Here is a 25641-nt window from a genome sequence, read left to right on the forward strand (position 1 = left end):
CAGTCTAAGAATGTCAAGTCTCGTTGTATTTGGAATGACAAAAGATGAGAGAGAAATCTTCACAGTGTGGACCATTCGAAGCACAAAATGGGGCCATGCGGGGACAAACACATATCTGCTTTCCCATTCCAGTATTCAGGAACTAGGCAGAGAGGCGTCTTTAAAAGCTTTTTTTAAAGTGTATTTATTTATTTTTGAGAGAGAGAGTTGGGGGGGGGGGGCGGTTGGAGGCAGAGAGAAGGAGACAGAGAATCCCAAACAGGCTCCATGCTGTCAGCACGGAGCCTGACACAGGGCTCAGTCCCACAACCCTGGGGTAATGAATGACCTGAGCCGAAATCAAGAGTCAGACGCTCAACTGACTGAGCCACCCAAGCACCCTGAGGCTTCCTTAGCTTGAAGGATGTGGCTCTAGTCCATTCACAGTTCTGTCCATTCACAGTCCATACACAGTTCTGAGTAGAATGACAGAATTTTCTAATGGTATCATGGGCAATGAGGCGCCTGGCTGGCTCAGTTGGTAGAGCCTGTGACTCTTGATCTCAGGGTCGTGAGTTCAAGCCCCATGTTGGGCAGGGAGCCTACTTAAAAAAATACAATAAAATAATTAGAACGATATCATGGGAAATATGGGCCAAGAGATGTTCCCCAATGGTAAAAAAGGGAAGTTTAAGAGGAGATCATGTAGATTCATGGAAGACACAGCATGGCCTCTTACCAAGAGGTGACCCAGGAGCTGTGCGCAACTCCGGAGAAGGACACTGTGTAAGATGAGTTAGGAGCCTGCCTGTGGTACCTCTGCCAGAACATGGGATTCTGTAAGTCATTCTGCACGGCACCGCAAGAGAAAAGTTACGTTTATTTTTGAACCACTCTCAAAACGTAATAAACCTAAAATAGGTAAACCTTAATCATGGAAAACGCGAATCGGTGTGTTTACACAGGATAGGTTTGCGACACACATCTGCTGGGTGTGCTTCCTGTAGAGTCCAACATCCCCAGACATGGGGGAGAGTTACATATGGGGAGGTGGGGAGGATTGGGGAAGCATTTCTTTTTCCTTCCATCCTTGTCTGTTGACCTAGATATTCCAGAATCCTCCACTTTCCTCTTTTCTACCTTCCCCAGCCTCCTTCCCCACGCTCCTTGCGTCCAGAAAACAACAAAAACCGCACGGCGATCCTGGGTCCACCCCGCGACAGCTACAAAGATATTACTGGACGCAGCTTGGCGGTCTGGGCTATAAATTAGGGGATGTGCTCAGGAGCCCCGTGTAAAGGTTCTCTAAGGCTCCTCTGGTTGCCTTTTGGTCAAAACGCCCAGAAGAACCCGTCTCTCATTTCCTTGTCTCTCTCTGCCCTTTTCTGCTGCTCTCCCTGACCTCCAGATCCAAGCTTCCTTCTGCCGGTTCCCATGATGCCCTCAATGCTACATGGGCAGGTCCCCCCCACCCCCCCGCCCCGACCCTAAATCTTCCTGTTCAGAGTGAGACATCTCCAAGTTAGTTAACTAATTAGTTAAGTCATTAATCAATTATTTTAAACATATTTCTAGGGCACCTGGGTAAAAGAGTTGATCTCGGCTCAGGTCACGATCTCACGGTTCAGCATTCACTGGCAGGATTCGGTTCCTGGGGGGCTGTTGTCCGCATGCCGCCCCCAGGTCCTTGCCACATGGGCCTCTCCAACAGCAGGTCAGCTTGCTTCATAAGGGTAGTCCAGAGACAGGGTGACAGAAATGACTTCCATCACTTTTGCAAGGCCCTGAGTCCCGCCCACATGCAAGGGGCGTGGATCCCATAAGGGGGTTGACATGGGGGGTGAGAATCCTGGGAGCCATTTCAGAGGGCTCCCCTCCATGGAGTTCAAAGCCTATCTGTCCAATTGAACTTAACCCATCAAAATGCAGATACCCCTCCTAGGAATTGGGGGACAAAAATCAATAAGCTTAAGTTATTTACATTTACCCTTTAGGGTGAAAGTGATTATTACAATGTGTAGGGATTTGAATAGGAAATGGAGGGAAGGAAGCTAATAGTTACGGCCGCCCTACTGCATGTCCTGTTATTTTCTCAGTGTCCAGAAGAGGAATCTGAGGCTCACAGACTTAAAGAATTTGCCTCAGATCGTGCACCCACGATGGGCTGGGGTGACAACTACAACTCCATTCTTCCTGTCCCCAAAAGCACATTTTTCTTTTCTCTCTCTCTCTCTTAAGTTTTTTAAATGTGTATTTATTTTTCAGGGGGGAGGGGAGAGAGAACGAGTGGGGGAGGGGCAGAGAGAGAGGGAGAGAGAGAGAGAATCCCAAGCAGGCTCCACGCCGTCAGCACAGAGCCTGATGCGGTTCTCGAACCCACTAACCACGAGATCGTGACCTGAGCCGAAACCAGGAGTCGGATGCTCAACTGACTGAGCCACCCAGGCGCCCCTAAAAGCACATGTTTTCCTTCATCGGTCATTAGTGCTGTTGGTCAAATGCTTCCAGTTCTGCCCACTCTGGGCCCAGCCGATGGCCGTACTTTCTACTCTTCTTGCGATTGGGTGGGGCCAGGAGACAGTTCTGGCTCCCGTGTTGTGTGAGCTGGGTCATCTTGCCTTTGGGCCCAAGCATTTGATTGCACGACCTCCCAGAGGCCTCTTTCCCCTCTGCCACGGCACCAGCAAGGTTTGAACCCCTGAGTGGCTGACGTGCAGACCTCTCGGGCCACCCCTCTGGTTCGTAGCAGGAACCAGAAATAAACTTGTGTTGTCGGGAGTCACTGAGGGTTGGTGGGGGTGATTCTAACTCTCCCGATTGACGTCTCTCTGAAAAGATAAAGGAGCGAGAGTGAGGGGGTGTGGAGGTTGCCCCTGAGGAGGTCTGGTCCTTATGGCCGGCTGGCATGGGGTCATGGCCGGCACTCACCTTGACCCCGGTCACGGGGCCCCATGGGGCCCCCATACCCACAGCCTTCTATTTCTGAACACTCCTGGATAGAATCAGGACCAGAGGGACGGACGGCATGACTCACAGGCAGGGCGAGAGCCCCGCCGTCTCGTTCACTTTGGAGCAGCAAAGAGCACGAACAGCGTCTGAGCAGTGCTCTCCCTTCCCAAGCCTGATCTGACACAGCTCAGCAAGAGGCTTTTGAAAGCAGCTTTAAGTGGAGCAGGGTCCTCACATCAAAGCAGCTTGTCACCGGGGAGCTTTGGTGACTGGGGCAGGCATTTGGGAAGCTAGATCCCCCTCAGCCGGGCTGGGGACCGGCACACACAGGCTCGGGTGCCAAGGCTTGGGACAATTTGGGGAGGGTCCCAAGCCTAGATTATTGGGCATCACAAACATCATGCCCCCTGTGCATTCCTCCCTTGGGAGGCAGGACTGCCTTCTCTTATGCTGCCTGTGCGTGACCCCTCCTCTGCCCTCTGTACCACTGAGGAGTGACAGCACAGACGTGCAGCTGCTCACTGGCACAAGTCCCGGATGGACGCGAGTCCCTTGGTAGGCGGCCGTGTCCACACAGGTGCCAGCAGAGACGCGCCTCCTCTGTGGCTCTGCCCCTTTAGCACACACACCACCCCCCTCCCTTCGCATATGGTTGCCTGGCTGCAATCTGGCTTTGCTCAAAGATCAGAGTGTATCAGCTGAGTCAAAGAAGTGGCATATTCAATGACACCCTAAATCTGGTTTTTCTCCTGGTCCAAGGGAAAAATGCACCCTCCCTAAGGGAGGGACGTTATGGACAACATGGGTCCCTAATCTGGCCTCTTTGTTTTCAAGTGCAAGATTTTTTTTTTTTTTTCGGAATGAATTTCTTCCTGAAGCTTCCACCTTGTGAATTTGTGTCCACCCTTCAGAAAACCCCACCGTACCGGGTGATCTCACCCAAGAGCTATGTATTCCCTGTTCCCCTCTGTGCAGGAGAAGGCTCCCTTTTTTTTTTTTTTTAATGTTTTTATTTATTTTTGAGAGCGAGAGAGAGAGAGAGCCTGAGCAGGGGAGGGGCAGAGAGAGGAGGGTACAGAGGATCTGAAGCAGACTCTGTCCTGACAGCGGAGAGCCCGACATGGGACTCGAACCCACAAACCTTGAGATCATGACCTGAGTTGAAGTCGGACACTCAATGGACTGAGCCACCGAGGCACCCCCAGGAGCAGGTTTCCTTAAGACTAAGTTACTCAGTCTACAAACTCACCAGGGCTTGGGGCTGGGACTCTGGTACCATCTTCCAGGGTAGATGAGGTACTTTAAGTACACACCCAGGATATCTCTCTGTGTGATGTCAAGTTCCGCCTCTGACCCATTTGAAGAATGGCTCCTGTCGCCAAATCAAGTTGAAACATCACTGATGCATCCAGCAGACCACTCTCACCCCTCCTCTTACAGAGGTAGCCAACTGGTTTGAAATGCCTTCCCGACCACAGAGTGCCCTTCAGGAACTCTGGGTACAAGCAGATTGACCTATAAGGAAGAGTGAAAACATTCGAGTCTGCGTTCTTCCGCGAGAATGAGCGTTGGAAGGTCAGAGAAGAGAGGACATATGTAAGGCTTTGTAGTGGTGAAGGGATGGTTCATTGAGAAGACACTGAAAGAATGAAAAGCGAGATTCCCATGACTTCTCACCTGTGCAGAGGGTGGTCTCTGCTCTTGGCCGTGAGCTGGGCTCCTGGGCCCAGCGGCATGGTGGATGCCTGCTCAGAGTTGGTGCCAAGGGAACCCTTAAGTAGATGCCCCAGACATCGAGGTATCTGTAAGTTCTGCTTTTCCAGCCTGATGTTCATGCTCAGCCTACCTCGCCGAGAGTTCTGTACAAAAGGCTGAGGTTTGAATGGATCACAGGGCTGGACACCAGCTGAACCGTAAGGCCACCGCCTCTGTATCTACGGGCAGTTATAGAGAAAATTGTGTCTGTTACAGTGGTTTAGATTCAAGCAATGAAAACCGACCCTGCCTAACCTAAGTAGGAAGGAATTTGTTAGAAGGACTTCAGGTAGCTCATAAAAACAGAAGGGAGAAACCCACCCAGATGTCCATCAGTTGATGAGTGGGTGAATGAAATGTACTCTATCCGTACAATGGAATAGTATTCAGCCACAAAAGGAGTGATGTATACCGACAATGATTACAACGCGGACAGAGCTTAAAAACATTATGCAAAGTGAAAGAAGCCAGTCTCCAAAGACCATATATTGTGTGATTCCATTCATAAGAAAAGTCCAGAAGAGGCAAACCTGTAGTGACAGAGAGGAGGGTCCTGCAGGCCCACAGCTCAGCTGGAGGGCTGGAGGGAAGTAGGGAGCGACTGCTATTGGGTACAAAGTTTCTTTTGGGAATGATGACAGTGTCCTAAGATTGCTCGTGGTGATGATTGCAAAGTTCTGTGAATATACTAAAACCCGGGGCGGGGGGGTTGTGTATTTCAAAAGGGTGCCTTGTATAGTATGTGAATTACATCTCAGTAAGGCTGTGATCTACTTTTTGAAAGATGATATTTAGAAAATCTTAAAAAAAAATAAGGGAGGAGGCTGGAGATTCTGGCTGAGAAACACTCAGGACCCAAGACCTTTTAAAGGGTGGCTCCCATTGACTGGGTGACTTTCAAACCACTTTTGTTCTCATATTCGCTTACTCCACTCGAGACACAGAGACCCAGGAGATCATCTCGTCAGCTTGCTTGGGGTTTGTCGTCCAAATGAGACTACATTGGATGGAGAGCAGGTGGCCTGAAAGGAAATCAAGAGGCTGTAACCAAAGAGGGGAGAGCGGATGTGAGGCCAGAATCAATGCACACTCGTCTCAAGTATGTCCAGAGCTGAGTTTTGTCTGTCACGAGAGATTCCTTGTTTTGGAATTCTTTTGTCCCGTCACCTGGGTCCAGACTTATCACAGCCCACATACGTTTCCTCCCCAGTTTTCTTACAAGTATTTGGAACTGTGTCCGATCCTGATGCAGACTGAACTTGGCCTGAGCCCGGCAGCTCTCTGACCACATCTTCTCTGATGCCTTTTCAGGTTTATAAGGGTGGCAGTCCCACGTTGCTTAGCATAAGGCAGGGGGTGTAACGAGGCTCAGACAAATCCGTCTGCACTTTCTTCAAGTGTTCCTTGTGTCACATCTAGAGTTTTCCATTATGTGAAAGGGAAACTCACATACGGTATCATTTTTCTGTAATATTTAACTGGTACCTAGCACCGCTTTCTCCCACGTTTAAATTCTTTTCCAGTCTTAATGAGTTACTCTTGTCTCTACTTAACTAGTACATCCCAATGGTCTTCAGCCTAAAAGGCAAAGAGAGATTTGAGACAGAGGAGAGGGAAGGGAAACTTATCTTCACATTTCTAAATCTCCCTTACCCTAGCCTCTTTCACAGATTTTAAAGACTGAAACCGCCAAAGGCTGTTGAAAGACAGACTGTTATGGACTGAATGTTTGTGTCCCCTCCCCCCAAATTCATATGTTGAAGCCCTGACTCTCAACGTGATGGTATTTTTTGGTGAGGCTTTAGGGAGATAGTTAGGGTTCGAGGAGGTCATGAGGGAGGGGCCCTGGCCTTAGAGGGTTAGTGCCCTTATAAGACACGAGAGCTCATTTCCTCTCTTTCCTGTGTGTACCAAGAAGACGTCACATGAGCAGACAGCAAGATGGCACCTACCTACAAGCCAAGCCTAGAGGGCTTAGGATGCAAAAACCTGTCTTTCCACAGCCTTGATCTTGGGCTGCCCCTTGTGAGAAATAAATCTTTGTTATTCAAGCTACAGACTCATACAGGCACAGAATTACACCTCTGTGTTTATATAGCCACATGGTTTCCTATAAGCTATATAGCTGTATCGTTCTCTTATAAACGTTAAATGACAGTTATGTGTAGACGGTTGACTCTACCCTCGCCCTCTTCTTCATCAGATGCCTATTGTTCACTTTCATGACGTCTCTGTGTTTCTCCTTGGTTGTACTTCGACCAGTCTACTTAACTGGTTGTTTGCTGTCCGTTTATCCTGCTAGACTGCAGACCCCATGAGGGCAGGGTCTCCATCTGTCCTGCACAGAGCCTATCACAGTAGACCCTGAGAAATAGATGTTCAATATTTAAGTGAACGAATGAATCCTAAGGCAGCTGAACCATACTGATTAATAACATCTTGGCTTAGTTGTTCTAGTAAAGGATGCTATTTTAGACTTTGGAAGAGCCTAATGGAGTTGTAAGATTCGATTTTCAACTTAGTGATACCCTTGTTGGAAGTCTGCCCTTTCCAATCATGAAGTCAAACCCCCAAATGGCTGTTCCCATAATGACCATCGCCCAACTAAAGCCAACGGTCCTGGGAGAAAACTCTTCAGCCTCCTGTGTAGAACACATGTGTTGCTACATAATGGCTGCCTTAGTTTGTTCCCCTTAAAGCAGAGCCTGAGAGAGGGTCTTGGGTCCAGGGAGGTTATTCCAAGGAAGCGATGGGGGGGCGGGGGGTAAGGAGATGAGAGAAGGAAGGAGGAAGAGCCAGTATATGGTTGTACTGTCGAAGTTACTGATGTAGAAAACAGGGGCTTAATTAAGGTGTGATCTCTGGAAAATACCCGGAATTGTTTACTTAAAGGATAGGGATGCTGGGTCACCTATCCAATGGCTCCTGTCTCGTTGGCCAACGATTGCCCCAGAACCATATACTTCCCACCCTTCCAGGTTGCCATTGGGTGAAAACTAAGGATTCCCGGGGGTTTGGAGAAGTCTCAAGGCAGAAAGGGGACAGGGACACTGTGCCTGAAACCAGAAATGGAATATCCCAAGTGTCTGCTACCCTGGTGAGCCTCAGCTCTGCATGTTTCCTTCGGGGTAGTACGCTTCCCTTGTTGTTCATCTTAGGTTCAAGTCGGCGATAGGCTTGTTCCCCAACCCATGAGCACACTGGCTGTGGCGGGATAGATCTCTCCAGTAGCCAAATAGGCAGATTCTCCAAATGAGTCATTTCCTCCTGGCCCAACCTGCACTCCACTTCGTGTGCTCGCCTGCTGTTTTTAGTGTCATGTATTTCTCTTACTCACTTTCTGATTCCGCGAGTGACTCCTTAAACCTCTAGGTCTTTGGGAACAAGTGTAGTGTTGGATTTGGTCTGCAGAGCCATGAACATGGCCTGGGCAGTGGTTCCGTGATATTGGGGCTGATGCTGCTGAAGGTGGGGCTGGTGATGATAAGATTGGGAATAGTGAGCAACGACTCTGGCCTGATGTCACTTGTTATGGTGACGTTTGAACCTTGGCGGGTTGGGCCACGGTGGATGAGGATTTCTGCCATGCTTACTTGCCACCTTTTCTGCAAGGTTTTCTCACACTGCACTGCTCCCTGAGGGCATCCCTGCATCTCTAGTCTCCACGCTGGGTATGCAGTCTTTGTCTAATTCTTAGCTAATTCATTAAGGAGCGATATGTTTCAACCTAAGCGTTATCTTCACCAACTGTTTTGTCCCTCGTCCTTCTCTAAACATCAAGGTATGTTTAAAAACCTAGGGTGTACCAAGGGCACCTGCGTGGCTCAGATGGTTCAGCGTCTGACTCTTGATTTGGGCTCAGGTCATGATCTCACTGCTCGAGAGTTCGAGCCCAGAGTCAGGCTCCGTACTGAACGTGGCACCTGCTTGGGATTCTTTCTCTGCCCCTCCCCTGCTCTCTCTCTCTTTCTCTCTCTCTCTCAAAATAAACAAATAAGAAAAACAACCTTGGGTGTACCATTAGTAACTAAATTAGTCTACTCGGGCCGACATAACAAAACAGTCCAGGCTGGTGGTTTAAACAGAAATTAATTTTCTTACAATTCTAGAGTCTGGAAATCCAATATTGGGTTGTTTAGAGCTCTCTTCCTGGCTGGCAGTCGGCAGTCTGTCCCCACATGGCCCATCCTCTGTGGCTGTGCCCAGAGAGAGAAAGAGCTCTAGGGTCTCCCATAAGGACACTGGTCCTATGGGATTCACGCCCCCCCACCATGATCTCATCTAACCTTTATCACCCTCTTACAGTCCCCTTCTCCAGAGACAGTCTCCCTGGGGGTCAGGGATTCCATATATGAGTTTTGCAGTGACATAATTCAGTCCTTAATCATAAGCGCAGGTAACAAACTCATTCTATTTTAAAGATACTATTAATCTTGTTGGAAAACAATGGGCTCGATTTGACTCACCTTCAGGGACCTAAGTCACAGATGATGAAGCAGGTGTTACAGAAAGTCTGGGTTCCTCAGAAGCTAACTCTGAGCTGAGGATTCATGTGCAAGTGACTCATGAAGGAAGTCCAGGGGGATATGGGTAAGGGAGTGACGGAAGCAAGGCAGGAGAAGCAAACACGCGAATTTAAGCAAAGTCCTGAGGACTCTTCCCACGACAATGTTCATTATACCTACCATCGTGCTGGCCTGGAGGCTGACCTTTCCTACTCCCAGACCTATCAGCCATTGGCTAAGGGCTTGGCCAGGGGACCTAAATTTCCAGAACTTTCCAGTTCTCTGCACCCAAGAAAATCCTTCCAAGAAGAGAGGCAAATAATATGTCCATTGGAGGCAAAAAATCCTACTTCGCCTAAGGGACGGGAGCACAGAAGGAGTGGAGGGGACCCCAGGGGTCAGGTGGACCATCAACAGTGCCCAGTGCAGGGCTGGGAGAAAAATGAAGAACATCTCAGGGTGGACGAGCTGTCAATGGAGAAGCCAGTGTCCTGAGGAGCCCCTGGCCGTGCCCACCAGCTCTGTCTCGGACTGAAGGTGGGCAAAAGTTATTTGCTAGCCTTTCTCTTTCCCAGAGACAACGCAAGAAGCCCTAGGATTTGGTGGTGGAGAGCCACAGACTTCATGAGTACAAACTTCAAAATGTAGTGGCCTCTTAGACCCCTGAAAAAGACAGAAAATGGTGTGCATTGGAGCCCCACGTGTCCGAGTTGGATCCTGGATCTACAACTTGCTGATTGTGTGGCCTTCGTCGAGAGATGCGGTCATCCTGGCTCAGTCCCCAGGTCCAGCTAATTCTGGGTGCCATCTATAAGATGGCAATGTCACATAGATGACAGCTGCTAAGAAGTTATCCTGCACCCATGGAACACTTGACAGTTTCTCCTTCCGCCCGTGTGTTCCCTTCTTTCCGAGCAATCGCACGCTTGCTTCTGGAAAACATCTGAAGGCGTCTCTGCCTCCTTCTGTGTCTCTTTGGGTCTCAAGGTTTTTAGCACTCTGGGGAGAGAAGGCCTTATGGTCTGGTGACAGCTTTTCCTTCCATGCGTTCTGGTTCTTTACCAGAAGAGAGGAGATTCACCCTCTTTGATGACTCAGACATCCTTGTACTTTGCTGGAAGGAAGGGAAAGAGCGAGGCGGGGGACAGTGGGGTGCATCCCGGCCGAGCAGGGGGCAGCTGGAGGGCCCTCAGTGAACAAATGAATGGATTCATCCTCCAAGCTCATGTTTGCTACGTCATCATCCGCACTAAACTAGTCAACAGCTACTGCTGTCCGGTAGCCTCTGTGGGTTTCTCGGAGAGGAGAGAGGAGCGGGAAGAAGGATACGATTTGTAGGAAGAGAAGACACCAGCCTGTGGGCCCTGCTTCCCCCTTTCCCCTGCCCCCTGCCTGCATTGTGCCAGCTCTGGATTTACTCCAGGAGCACATACTGGAGCAGTGTAGGGTAGAGTTCTACTGGAACTACTGGAACCAGAGTTCTACTACTGGAGTGGAGAGAACTTGGCTTTGGATTTGGATCTAAATGGCCTTGGGGCTACTTATTTAAACCATACTGTGTCACCGTAACCCCGCTGTGGGTTGGGACAAGCCAGGCTGGCCGCACAGCGGTTTGCTCATTTACACTGGGTGTGCGAAGCAGGGATAGCACAGGACAGGTGCCCGAAATACAGCCTCAGCCACCCAGCAAGTGGAGGCCCTTTTTTTTAAACAAAAATTTTTTTAATGTTTATTTATTTTTGAGAGAGCGAGACAGAGACAGAGCACGAGCAGGGGAGGGGTAGAGAAGGAGACGGAGACACAGAATTTGATGCAGGCTCCAGGCTCTGAGCCAACAGCACAGAGCCCGACGCGGGGCTCGAACTCACGGACTGTGAGATCATGACCTGAGCGGAAGTCGGATGCTTAACCGACTGAGCCCCCCAGGCGCCCCAAGAGTCATTTCTGATTTGAGGCTCCAGGAGCAGTAAAACAAAAGAAAACAAAACAAAACAGAAAAAAACCCAAGCACCTAAACTAAAGTTACTCTCCAAAATACTCTCCAGAGTGATGGGTATGTCTCTGATAGAGCGGGGAGGTGAGGAAAGCGTCCCCATGGATTGGAAAGTCAACCCCCACATATGTTCACACCCAGTCTGCATCTCTGTGTTAGAACTTTTCCCCTGCGTTAAGCTGCCGTGTACCCAGCATCCTGATGCTTATTCACACTACTTCTTTTGGGGGGCCTGTGAGCTGTGTCTGGTCTCCCAGTGAACGCCACGGGGCCCAGCGTGGTGAGTCACCGAGTAGGAACTTGCAAGGGGGACTTGTGTGTGCCTTGAGCAGGCCTGAGGGCGGCTCACCCTTGCTGAACCAGAGAACGCTGGAGGCCTTTTGTTCCTAACAAGCAGAGTGCCCAGAGCAGGGAACCAGGGGCAAAGCCAGGAAGCAGAGGTTACACCTCTGCCTTGCTCCCTGGGGGGCCCTTCCTTCCTCTGTCACCCCCTTTCTAGAGTGCCTTCTTCAGCACCGTCATCATCCTCATGACTCTGATACCAGATCACTGGGATCTGCCCTCCAGCAGAGGCTCTCATGTTTCTGGTCTTTTCCTTTCCCACACATCCCCAATCCATCCTCCCAGGAGACCAAACTGTCCCTTTCTGTGACTGCACCAGAGCCCTGCTGGGTCCTGAGTCCCCCTCCCCCCCACCAGCTCAGCCTTCACTAGCTGTGTGACCTTAGCAAAAGTACTTAACCTCTCTGAGCCTTGGTTTCCTCACCCACAAATGGAGCCAGTAACCGTACTGCCCTCAGAAGACTGTCTGGAGGACTGAATACAATGACACATAAAATGATTAGCCCGGTGCCACACACACACACACACACACACACACAGGGTCTCTGGTACTATCTGTGCTAATAGATTCCAGGGATGGGAGTTTGCCTTTGGACAGGACCCTTGAACAACAGACAGAGCTCTCCCTACACCACGGGTGTGCTGGGAGGGAGCCCCAGACAGGAGTCTGCAGGGTCCTGTGGGTCCCATGCAGCCCAGCGGTGCTGGGCTGGGTTGAACCGAGCCGTCCTGTCTAATGATGTGTCACCTGTCACCTGCAGTCTTCCTTTTTATCCGAACCACTGCTCATTAGCACTCGCTCAGGCAAGGAAAGAGGGGGAAGAGATGGGGCTAAATCCTGTCCATCCTGGCGCTTCTTAGGAGGAAAAGAAAGGCGAGAACTAGCTCAAAGGTACGTCCAAGTTGAAGGACCCACAACCACGCTGAGCTTTGCCTGCCCCCTCCCCGGCCGTCTCGGGGATTTGACAGCTTTGAAAGTACCCGGCTTGCCCCGGCCTGAGAAGCCGTGTCTTCAGGAGTCTTGAAGGACACCCTGGCGTTTGAAGAGTTTCCTTTCTCTTGCAGCTGCCCGAGCCCTCAGACAAGGGCTCCACATCTTGGCATAAAGCTTGTAGCCAGGAATTTGCACGCCTGGATTATGGCTTCAGCTCCCGCCTTGATTATGTCTACCTCGACGTCCCCATCTCAGAAATGGGTGGGAGCATGATGTCCCTCATAAGGGGGGGGGGGGTGGTAACATAGTCATAGGTTTTCATCACTCACTCAGCATCACTGCACAAATACTTCTTGAGCCCTAAGCCATGTATGTACCAGGCACTGCTAAACAACGGAAGTATTAGAACTAATCCCCCCCCCCCAATAATAGGTAACATGAGCTAGCACTCACTGAGTGTCTATTCTTCAGATAAAGAAACCAAAGCACAAAAAGTGTGTGTCATTTGCCCGGATCCTCGCCTCTGCTAAGGATGCGCCCCTGGAAAACACAAAGTATAACGGGGCCCTTCGCTTGTTTTCAAGACGCTCGTAGTCTAAGGGGATTCTCAGCCATGACGATGGCAATATGATATTATTTGTGCTGTAACAGAAGCAATGGTAGGACAAAATTGTCCTGAAACAAAGAGAAGACGATTGAGGTGGGTGGGGGAGGGGAGAGTCAGCAAAAGACCCCGGGGTGGAAAACACTTGAGCTGAACAAAGACACACGTTTTCCTTCCGCAGAGGGTCTGTGACAGCTCACCATGGATGACAAGCAAAAAAAAAAAAAAAAAAAATGAACTCAAGGAAATAAAAGAGGAATAGAAAAACCAAGATCAAGAAAGGATAGAGAAAGTTAAGTGTGTGTCTCTTTTCCCGTTACCGTATTTCATGAAAACAGCCATTAGGAATTTTCTTTTTTGCGTTACCGTATTTCATGAGACTGGCCAACAGGCGATGCAGTGTATGTGAAAGGCCTTCTTGAGAGGTCTTGGAAGGAACCTTAGTGAGGTCTCCAGAGCAGTCCAAACAGAGGTTCCGCTAGAGATCACTCATTACCTGTGAGCCAGGACGGATGGGGGCCGTGGCTGCGGATGCTGTGGACCAAAACGAAACAAAAATAACAACGGTGACCAAAAAAAATCTCAGCTCCGACTCAAAAGTCACCAGAAGAGAAGCTCCTAGCTGCAGGTGTAGATCTAGATGGGGCTTCTGCTCAAGCAGGCAGCCCGTGGGGCTTACACCGAGGAGAGAAGCAACAGAGGTTCATTTAACAATGGTTTACATAATTCTCAGGAGAAACCACAGGAAGTCAGAAAACGGTTAACATAACGACTGAAAAGCGGCAAATGAGAATCAGATGTGACCCTGAGCTTCCTGGCAGCCACGTCAAAAAGGAAAAAGATGATCAGTGATGTACACGTGATTAGTACGGAGCCAGAGCCTTACCAGTTCCCTGGAGGACACCACGATTTTCTTGGTGTGAAGTTCTAAAATAACTTTATTGCATGGTGCAGCTAAGTTGTTAGAAGGCAGTGAGCAACAGCTTTATAGAAAATGCAGGTGTAGAGAGGTGATTTTAAAACAACCTTTCAAACATGGCCTTTGATAAAGCTGGGAGTATAATGTTGAAACACACCTCAGTGGAAGTACTTAGGAGAGGATCAGCATAGTACTTACCAGTCGGGAAGGAAGAGCCATCATTGGAGACCAAAGCATCCCTATACACACACATATACCCTTGCAAAATAACTCAGATGAACTTGATAGTGATGTGTTTTAGCAGCACAAATACACCAATATTAACTGAGTACACGATGATGTTGCTTGTGTGCGGTCTTGCCCTTGGCTATGGGACAAGGATTCTTTGTAAAATCCAGTTACACTCAGGGGCTCCTGGGTGGCTGAGTCAGTTAAGCGCCCCGACTCTTGGTTTTAGCTCAGGTCACCATCTCTCGGTGTGTGGGTTCGAGTCCCGCGTCGGGCTCTGTGCTGAGAGCACCGAGCCTGCTTGGGGTACTCTCTCTCCCTCTCTCTCTCTGCCCCTCGGTTACATTCCACAAATAGGGATTGAGCCCCTGCTATGTGCCAGGCGTAGGGCTAAGTGCTGGCAGTACAGAGGTATAAGAGGCACTGTCCTTGATGGGAGGGGCTGTGGCAGGGCAAAAGCAGAGGAAGGAAACAAGGTCTCCTGTCCACAACGAGACAAGAGATCGGACCAAGCTTCTTCAAGGAGATGGCCTGTGGGCTGAATCTTGGAAGATGGGCAGGCATTGGTCAAACTGAGGAATAACGAGGGAAGAGTGTGGGCCAAAGCAATGTGCTTGCACGGACCTGTATTGCCCATTGAACACAGGAATCTGTGTGTGAGATAAAAATGCATAGACAAATGCACACATGTACACCCCTCATCTGTGGTGGGACCGTTTTCAGAGACAAAGACTCACAGCCTCAGGAGGTAGGGAGACCCAGCAGCGCCCTGTCCCTCAGGAGGTAGGGAGACCCAGCAGCACCCTGTCCCAGCTGCTCATGGCTGCCCCAATTCAAGCATGTTCGTGTTAATTACTGTGGCTCTGACCTTTAGCATATAGCATTCCTCATCCAAATCCCCAACACTCCTCTCCAGAAAGGCTGCTGGTCAGCAAAACACTCCTCGGCGCGTATTAAATGAAAAGAAGTTGCGGCGTGGCAGGTGAAGACGAAATCGACGCGCGGGCAAGGTGTGGGAGCAGATGTGGTTGGTTCCCTTTTGTGTCCAGACCAGGAGACAGGCCATTGTTCTCCTTCTGTCTGGATGTCTCTGACCAGCTGCCTGATCCAACTTGTCCTGCTGACCCAGCTTCCATGGTGTGGAGCTCAGGAAATTTTTCATCTTGGGTCTCCCATAGTGGCGGGAGAAGCCAGTGAGGTCTGGCTTCTGTGAGCTTCTACGTCTTTTAGTCTGACCATCTGAAGAAACAGGTGCGGTCTTGACGACATGGTCTTGCTCCTGAGGAGACTCTAGGAGTCTTATCTGAGCCCATCTTCTCTCAGACCAGGTGCCATCCTCCTTCCAAAGGAAGCAAAGCCATTGCTTTTGCCTCAATAACAATGAACTGGTTTCAGATGTAAATAAAGCCACAGGCGTGTGAAACAAATAATACATACTGAACCACACACACACAAACGGGGCGAAGCACTGAGATATCACGTCACGCCAGTCAGAGTGGCTAAAACGAACAAATCAGGAGACTATAGATGCTGGCGAGGATGTGGAGAAACGGGAACCCTCTTGCACCGTTGGTGGGAATGCAAACTGGTGCAGCCGCTCTGGAAAACAGTGTGGAGGTTCCTCAAAAAATTAAAAATAGACCTACCCTATGACCCAGCAGTAGCACTGCTAGGAATTTACCCAAGGGATACAGGAGTGCTGATGCATAGGGGCACTTGTACCCCAATGTGTATAGCAGCACTCTCAACAGTAGCCAAATTATGGAAAGAGCCTAAATGTCCATCAACTGATGAATGGATAAAGAAGATGTGGTTTATATACACAAAGGAATACTACTTGGCAATGAGAAAGAATGAAATCTGGCCTTTTGTAGCAACGTGGATGGAACTGGAGACTGTCATGCTAAGTGAAATAAGTCAGTCAGAGAAAGACAGATACCATATGTTTTCACTCATATGTGGATTCTGAGAAACTCAACAGAAGACCAGGGGGGAGGGGAAAGAAAAAAAAAAGAGAGGGAGGGAACCAAACCATAAGAGACTCTTAAAAACTGAGAATAAACTGAGGGTTCATGGGGGGTGGGAGGGAGGGGGGGTAGGTGATGGGCATTGAGGAGGGCACCTGTTGGGATGAGCCCTGGGTGTTGTAATGGAAACCGACTGGACAATAAATTTCATATTTAAAAAAAACGGGGTGAAGGTGACAGAGGCAGGGTAACGCACGGTATTGATACCTTTCTGAGGAGGAAGGGTAAGAAGAAAATGAGGAGAAGGAAGGACCTCTCAAATTAAGGGCAGTATCCTCAGAAACCAAGAGCTGGGCTGATTCGCCCAATGGGAGGCAATCGTCTCGTTCCCAGAATACTCTGGGGAAAGTGGTGTAATCTGTGGGAATAATGAGCGGTTGAATTATTTTAGCCTCCCGGCTGCTGACCTCAGAGAAGACCCCCCACAGTTCCCCTGAACAGGCTGAATGGAACCTAGGAATGAAGCCACCTTCCTTGAGTTAACACAAATCTCTTAATGCCAGACTCATTAACAGCCTCACCCTATTCCAGGCTCTGCTGGGTTGGCTTTAATCCTCCCCGCCCCCCCCTGCAACTGAACCTTTTCAGAGGGGAGGCAGGCATTTCATACTCCTCCATACACAGTAACCTCGCTGGTTTGACAGATTCCTCCTGGGCCCCCTTCGGTGGATGCATGAGAGTTGCTCCGTCAGTCTCTTTGTTATTGTTGTTTGGGCATTGTCTTCTCAACGGTTTTTTCTTCTTCCCACTTTCTTGCACTGTGAGTCCAAGTGTTTTATGGCTGGCCACGTTCTATGACGGATGGCAGTACCCCGTGGGGTGCGAGGGGCTGCGTTATCAAACTGAAGAGCTGAGAGGCCAGCAGAAGGCTTATCAAACCCAAGAACAGCAGTGGGCAGTGGCCACAGAGGCAGCTGTAGGATTATGGTGACTTCCACTTTTTAATGACGCTTCCTACTCTCTGATGTGACTGTCTCTCGTGCGTCCCCCCGGAGTTGCGTGCCAGGGCACCCAACGGAGACATAATAACGGACTCATTTATAAACCCCCTGGGAACGGAAGGGAAAAAAGAGTAGCCAAGGGGAGAACTAATATTTATGGAGTCCCTGCTAAGCACCAGGAACTTTGCCTACGTTATTTTATTTAGTTCATGAAAGTACTCCTTGATTGTCCTATTAAAAAGATAAGGAGACAGGCTCCTGGGTGGCTGAGTCAGTTAAGTGTCCAACTTCGGCTCAGACCATGATCTCACAGCTTGTGAGTTCAAGCCCCTCATCGGGCTCTGTGCTGACAGCTCGGAGCCTGGAGCCTGCTTCCGATTCTGTGTCTCCCTCTCTCTCTGCCCCTCCCCTGCTCACACTCTGTCTCTTTCTCTCTCTCTCAAAAATAAATAAACATTAAAAACTAAATAAATACATAAATAAATACAAAGATAAGGAGAGAAAGGCTGTGAAAAGTTGAGTTGTGTCAAGCCAAGCCAGCGTGCGGATGCTTCTATCGAGATGCGTTCAGTGTATGTCATGAGCGCCTTAGCTTTTGTATGATTGTCCTGAATTCTGTGACAGCCATGTCTATTTTGTGTCCCACCAGGCTTACTGTTTTGGGGGGGGGGGGGACACCATGAAAACATAAAGGCAAACTCCTTCTACTAAGGAGTTTACAGTCAGTCTCTTTGGAAAGAGAAAGGATATGCAAGAAGGGAAGGGGAAAGCTAACGTTGACTTCCTGCTTCTTGAATGTCAGGCACTCTTCCTATATTATCTTGTTCAGATTACACCATGGTCCTTTCTGGTAGGCATTGTGTGTGTGTGTGAGGAAACAGGGACTCAGAGGGTTAAGTAACTTCCCAAATGTCCTATAGCTAATGACTGGCTGGCAGTGGGCTTCTTGTTGGTTAAACCTTCATGGTCAAGGGTGGCAGAGTTGATATTTAGCCAAGTGCATGGGACACCCACTGTCCCCAGGTCTTAAAGCATCACCAGTACACCCGCAAAGCACCCAGGTCCATCCATGGTGGGCGTCTCTTATAGTGAGCTGGTCATACAGACACATCGTACTATGTGACCAGCCTTAACTGCTGAAACCACTTGCTTACCCCCAGCCTCCTCTGAAATCAGTTACCAATTATAAATTCAATTGCGATTACTAAACAGTGCTGGCAGGCTAATGCATCGTGGCCGACAACAACTCACGGGTCCGTGGTTAGAGAACATCGTGTACTTTTAGTGAACACAGCCCCACCATGTTGGCTGAGGGTCAGTAGCTCCGGAGATAAGATGCGTTCAATCGAGGGCAGTGGGGTTACCCCATGCAATTTGAGGTGGAACCACCCACGGGCAGTGGAGGGCCCTTGAGGAGATGCACCAGATGTGGCGCTGAGGTCGGGCAACGTGAGTCTAGTCTGGGATGCGCTGACTATTGCCAGCAAGACCCCAAGTCCCTGAGGATCAACAACCTGGGAAGAGCTTTTGGCCCCCAGGGGAGGCAAGACTGGTTGCAAGGATGTGTTAGTGGGTTATTATAGCTCAGTCCATCCGTATGGTCTTGAGTTAAGATGGTAAGAAGTGGACTATAGAGAAAAGGTGATAAACACGGGGGTTTCACTTACAGGATGGAACAGAGCCATCAAAAAATTTAGGTATGGCTGAGGAAAAGCATGACAGTGGCAGGTGGCAGAAAGTGGGGCAAAGGAGAAAGGTAATTTCACTTTGGTACAATCCAGGTTAGGTCTGAAGCGTATACAGGGCACTGAGGTTGACCATCTGGAGGAAGTTGAGGGAAAAGTGAGAAACAGAAATGGCGTCTTCCCATTAGTCACTGGGACTAAATGGTGGGTCTTGTAGTAGCAGGGGCGGGAAGCTCACAGAAGAGGAGACAGAATGGAAAGAAGAAATCAACCAAAGAAAGAAAGAGTGTCTTAGACTCCTTGGGCTACTGTCACAAAGTACTACACCCTGTGGCTTGAATGACAGATTCACTGTGTCCCAGTTCTAGAAGTCTCCAGACCTGGTTCCTTCCAAGAAAAGTAGGGCAAGAACCAAAATATCGAGAGACACGGAGACCACACTAAGAGAGGGAAAATTTCGAGAAAGGATAATTGGTCAAATGGTTTTAGAAATGTACCTCAGACCTGTCTGCGGAAGGGGCATCTGAGTCGAAACAGGGACCTGAATGGCAATTTGTCTCCCCCAGCATGTGTAAGTTACCTAGAGGCAGAATTGGGCACAATGTAATAAAGTCTCTTCAGAGCACTCATCCGTGTAACGCGTTGACTGTGGGGCCATGAGCGCCCCATCTCCAGGGGATTGCGGAATGCATATCATTAAATTTAAGTTTGCTTGCTTCTAGAAAATTTCAAATTGCATACGTGGCTTGCGTCGCATTTCTCTTGGCCGGCACCCGTTCGGCATGGGTCATGTTTCTATTTCTACAGCAACTGTTTACTGAGCACCTACTATCTCAGGGTCTAGTGGACTCTCCCCAACTCAGAGAGTTTACAGAAGATCTTTTCTATGATCTAACAAGAGAGTATTTCCCCATGAGTCACCGACTAGCCACGGGGAAGCGTGCACTTCTGGTGACACAGGAGAGATTCAGGGAAGGAGGGGCAGGGACAGAAGCTTCCTGATGGTCCCGTGGCTGACACTGTCCCTGTTGCCGTGTGGCATCCGTGGCTTGAGGCTCTGGATGGTTGCGCTTTTCATGGTCGTTTTCCCCCTGGAGTCGACCATGATTGCACCACCTAAAGGAAATCGCTGCTCAAAATTTAGTGTCTTCCTTTTAGCTTTTTGTTGCAGAAACATTTCAGAAGGAGATACGTACATACGCATATGCTTTTCCCCTTTGTGAAAGCGGGGAGTGGGCGGCATTGGTGCCTGGAGGTCTGCTTCAGCGCTAGCTCTCCATTAGGCTGGGGACCCCACACACGCCGGAGCCGGGAGCCTGCCCTTGGAAGCAGCCAGCCGGCATGGGAACGCTGTGGAGCCGCCATCTGCCCCGCCGTCCTCCTCCTCCTCCTCCTCCTCCTCCTCCTCCTCCCCCTTCTCCCCTCCCCGTCCTGTCCTCTTCTTCCTCCCCCTCCTCCTCCTCCCTCTCTTCCTCCCCACCCTCAGTCTGGCTCCAGGTCTCTGGGAAACACTGAATTTTCTCAGGACCAGCGCACAGACTGACATCAATGTTCATTTCCTTCCAGCCCTTCCCTTCCTCTTGCGACGACTCACTAATCGACGTTAATAATTTTGGCAAAGGCCCAGAGATACTGAGCCCCGGCCCCAAACAGGGGGAGCCCTGCCACGGGGACAGCCAGTGGTCACCCGTGGGCGCTGAAAGCTCACCTGCCGGCTGACTCCACAGAGCAGACACTCGGTGAGGGAGAGCTGGGGGTCCGAGCTGCAGCAGCAGCTTCAGGGAGGCGGGGGGCTCTCATCTGTCCCCAGCCCTCGCCCCCCAGATTCGTCCCCCTCAGGCAGATCACTCTCCTTGCCCCCCACAGACCCTTGGAGGGATAGTACTCACTCGCTGCTGGCCGAACCAACTTTGAGCTGAATTCCAACCCACAGAACCAGAAGTTGGGGCGTTGAGATCAAGCGTCCTGTCCCTCTGCCACCACCACCCTCTTCCCCACCTCTGAAATGCCCTACAACCATGCACAGAACTCCTGCTTCATTTCTGCCCCCTGGCTTTCTCCTTTCCTCTTCCAAAACACTTGTGAAGGTTTATTTTTAAATTTACACGCATTAAAATTGGCTTGTGGTGGAAGCGTTGCTGGAAAAGTACTCCACATTAAAAAGGAGGGGACTAGTAAGACGTTCAGCAGCAAGGGTGACTCTCAGAGGCATTGTGCGGAGGGAGAGGAGCCAGGATCCAAAGGGTACGTACTTATGATTCCGCTCGTGACATTCTGGAAAAGTCAAGCGGCAGGGACAGAGGACAGATCAGCGGTTGCCAGGGATTAAGGGCTGGCGTGTACCACGATGTGTTTCACGTGGATTCGCCCATGAAAGGACATTTAGGGTACGAGTTTTTGTTGGGACAGAAGTTTTCATTTCTCATGGGTAGATACCTATGGGGTGAGATCTCTGAGCCATCGGGTATATTTAGGTTTGGTTTTGTGAGTTAAACCAGGAACTTCTATTGACTTGTAGACACCAGCAAATCACGGGGTTTTCCCAAGGGGCTGCCATCCATTCCATGCTCAAAGCCAAAGCCTAGAAGTCACTCTTGGTCACTCTCTTTTGTGCCCCCACCACGTGCACTTTCTCTGCAAACCTTCTGCCTCCAAACAGTAGCTTCCAAGGGAAGCCATCCGATTGAAGCCATCCATCATGGCTGTCACCGTGTTGACGGGGGTCGTTCTTATCTCTTAGGGAGCTACGTGCTCACCCCCACATCCTCTCTGCCCTTTTCCGCCATCACCCATTCCCCACAAACAGCCCAAGTCATCCCGAGAGAGAGGTGGGGGAGGGACAGAGAGAGAGAGGGAGACACAATCCAAAGCAGGCTCCAGGCTCCGAGCTGTCAGCACAGAGCCCGACGTGGGACTCGAACTCACGAACCGTGAGATCATGACCTGAGCTGAAGTCAGGTGCTTAACTGACTGAGCTACCCAGGTGCCCCCTAAATGCACATTTTTAGAAAATGGATGAGTGGGAGGTAGACGACCGGAAGGAGGAAGGAAGATATGAAAATGGCCTCAAGGACCTTGCCAGTTCTGCTCCCAGTGTGTGGTCACTCAGGGCCGCCCACAGAGGCACCTGCTCACTGTGGCTGGGACCACCCCGAGAACCCCCTTTTTTCAGAGTCACCCACAGGCCCCAGATGAGCTGGCACTGGCCCCAGGAACACCCTCCTTCACAGACAGCAGGTTGAAGAATGGAGTCCCAGCCTGGATTCTGCCACGAACTCGGACCCGTCTGATCCCCTTCTCTGGCTCCTGGCGTCCACATCCCTAAAACGAGGAGGGGACGAGACAGCTGGTTGTCCCACATCTTATTTCGTAGCCGCAGAGCCCTGTCCTCGTCCGAAATGGTTCTCAGAAGCCACTTGGGGAAGCGAGTTGCCTTGGGGATGTACTGTTGGAGGCGGGTAAGGGACGGGCACCTTTGGTCCCCACCGTGGCCATGCCGTGTCCCTCACGTGTGGTGGAGGACGGCAGGAGTCGAGGTCTGTCTTTAACGTGCTCCTCAGCCCTATATCTCTGTGACTTTATAAGAATCTACTGAGCAGGAAAATATCCCCCGGAGACTGTAGACAGTTGCACACAAATGGAAATAATAAGACCCACAATCCCACTGTGCGGCCTGGCCGTTGAACCGAGCGATGCTTTCTGGACTTTCTGGCGGACCCTCAGCTCCCACCAGCTGTCAGTCACCTACTTCTCTGCATCGAACCTTCTAGCTCTTTGCCTCCACCTGCCATCCCGTCCAGGTCTCTCCTGTGGCCTAGGTCCCCTCGATGTTGGGAGAGTCTTAGAAGAAAGCAGCTCCCCTGTCAGTTCTGGCTCCCTCAAGGCCCTAGCTTCAGGTCTCTGCCTAATTGAATATTCATGGTGACCAACTGAATATTTATTATGCCAGAAGAGCTCCACAAGGCCCTGTCTTCTCCCCACCGTCTGCACTCGGTCTTTCTAATGCATATGCAGCCTTCCGTGGGCTGTGGCAGATGTCCCTTTCTCTCGCCCCCCTCCCCCCCCCCCCCCCCGCCAGTGCTGTCCCTGTCACTCATTTCTCGGCCATGCACTCCTCCTCTCCCCCCGTGCTATTAATCCCACTCATCAATCCTTTACCCGTTAGCCTGCCTCCGTCTTCCGGAGCAGGCTTTTCTGAATTCCATCCCCCACCCATGCGGACCACAGTTAGAGCCCAGGTCAGAACCACTCTCTGCTGAACAGAAGCTTCCCGTGAGCTTCATGAGGCTAATGGCTGCAGGATGAAAACCCACTTTTCCGTTGCTTTCCATTGGATTAGATGGGGTGCTGACACTGAGCAGGAGGGACATCCCCGACAAGACAGCCGAGTGTTTATAGAGCACGTGGCACGGTGAACAAGTGTCAGAAACGCTTTGCAAACCTTATCCTGAGTTAACCCAGTGAGTATCTCCCGGGTGACACCAGCACCTTCTCAGGTGGTGGTTTTCTCATCAGGAAGCTGGAGAAAAAGGCCTGCCCGTTGCGCTGATACATAGGTGACATGGTGAGAGGGAGGTGGCTTTGCTAGGCTGGTCGGGAGTTCCCCTCCCCCTGCCCCTTATCACAGGTCCTTTGCTCTCCCTCCCCTGTCAGGGGATATGAATGGCCCAGGAGTGAGCTCTGAGCCCCACAGAGACAGACACTGAAGGAGGAGCTATTATTTCTGTGGCCTCCCCGTTGAGCGTAGCCGACCACACGCTAACAAGGATGGATGAGGCTGTATGCTAGAAAGATCTGTACTCCCGGAGGATGCCGTGCCAGGGACGTGGACAGTCATGGCAGCTAGGATGAGGACCCCTCTGCCAATCTGCAGACTAGACCGGGTCCCCTTGTTCAGCACTGAAGCCACCTTCGTGTCCTTGTACCGACTGGGCGTCCACTGGTGAGATGCAGGTTGGCGTCCCCTGCTCTCCCCAGGAACAAGATGTCACAACACAGCTCCTAGATTCAGCCAGCCTCCCTGTGGACCAGCACCCACTCTCCTGGCAGCCTTCGACTGCTCCCCCAACTTCTCCGAGCCCTGACATCCCACTTGACAGATGGGCATAATCCTGCCCACATCATTGGGTCGCTGTGGGGAGTCAGTGGAGTCCTGGTGGGTGAAAGACACTGCGAATACAAGACCGATTCCCAATGTTCATCCATCACGAAGCCTTCCCCTGTCCTCCTACACGGAATTAATCCTGTATTCCTCGAGACCGCCTCCTGAATATTAACACCATGTCCGTGTTAACCGCGTTTCTCCCAGCCCGCCCTGGAGAGTGAGGGGCCGCGCGCATGTATCTGTTTGCCCACTAGACGGAATCTCAATGGGGGTAGGCAGGCAGGATGTGGCTTTTACGCACCTTTATGTGAATCCCTGTAGGCATCACAATGCCTGGGACATAGTAGATGTTCAGTAAGCGTTTAATGAATAAAAGAATGGATGGGGCACCTGGGTGGTTCAGTGGGTTAGGCATCTGACTTCAGCTCGGGTCATGATCTCACAGTTCGTGAGTTTGAGCCCCACGTCTGTGCTGACAGCTCAGAGCCTGGAGCCTTCTTCGGAATCTGTGTCTCCCTCTTTCTTGGCCCCTTCCCCACTCATGCTCTGTCTGTCTCTCTCTCTCTCAAAATTAAGAAAACATTAAAAAAATGCTTTGTTAAACAAACAAACAAAAAAAGAGTGGTGGCCCCTTCTGCCTGGACTCTGCCCCTTGTGTTATCTTTTCTGTGCTACTCATGACGTGGAGGTAAGAGATGGAGATTTCTCTTAGGGTCCATATGCCCTGGCCTGGGGGATGGACCCCAGTTGCACGAGCTGGTGAGGAAGTAGGAAATCATGGCTCTGAAACGCAGAGCCCAGCTCCTTCCCCCTGTTGTCTACCTGTGTTCAGCCCCAGAACACTTAGACAGAACTGGATGGAATCTTGGACGTGATTGCTTCTTGTCTCTGAAATTGCTTCCTTGTCTTCTGGGCCAGTCCCCCGTATGGCTGCAGAGAGCCCCCGCTGTTTAATATCCAGCGTGCTGATGGGGGTGATCGCTCATCAGACCCCAGAACCCCCAGCGAGTTCTAGAGGGACCGCGGACGGCCCCAGACATGCAGGTCTCAGACAAACGGCTGCCCGGCGGATTGGCCAACATGATTCAACAAACGTGATTAAAGGCCAGAAAATAGGACCTGTGAGGAAAGTGTGAGCCATCTGGTTGATATATTGTGGAGAGCGAATAACAATGTGCGAGTCTTGAGGACATTCTCCGCAGGAAGGATGGCGTTGCCTGGCTCCATCAGGCCCGGACAGGAAGCAAAGGGCACCCGACTGGGGCAGGAGGGATTTGGTCCAGACGTATTAAGGAAGAACTTTTCCACTGCCTGGCAGTCAGCGGTGCGTTTAAACCGCTGGGAAGGTCTCCCAGAAGCAGCTCCTGGAATCGGATTTCCTTGGTAAAAAATGATGGACCTGGGGTGCCTGGGTGGCTCAGTCAGTTAAGCATCCGACTTCAGCTCAGGTCATGATCTCGTGGTCTGTGAGTTTGAGCCCTGCGTTGGGCTCTGGGCTGGCTTCGGATTCTGTGTCTCCCTCTATCTCTGCCCCTCACTCACTCATGCTGTCTCTCTCTCTCTCTCTCTCTCTCTCAAAAAATAAATAAAGATTAAAAAAAATTAAAAAACAAGAAAGCCATAAATAATGGATTTTAGCTGGGATAACAAGAGTGCTTGCAACGTAGAGGGCTTTT

At 50.5% G+C, this 25641-nt stretch overlaps 1 protein-coding gene and 1 non-coding gene across 4 annotated transcripts in view; both read left to right on the forward strand.

Moving 5' to 3' along the window:
• SHISA6 (shisa family member 6) overlaps positions 1 to 25641 on the forward strand; it is a 275499-nt gene that overhangs the window by 172265 nt on the left and 77593 nt on the right. The gene's annotated exons all lie outside the window — the stretch shown is intronic.
• Positions 503 to 575, forward strand: TRNAK-CUU (transfer RNA lysine (anticodon CUU)). The gene has a single exon. It is a non-coding gene; the product is annotated as a tRNA-Lys (tRNA).

Source organism: Prionailurus viverrinus, chromosome E1, assembly GCF_022837055.1.
Source record: "Prionailurus viverrinus isolate Anna chromosome E1, UM_Priviv_1.0, whole genome shotgun sequence".
Classification (NCBI taxonomy): domain Eukaryota; kingdom Metazoa; phylum Chordata; class Mammalia; order Carnivora; family Felidae; genus Prionailurus; species Prionailurus viverrinus.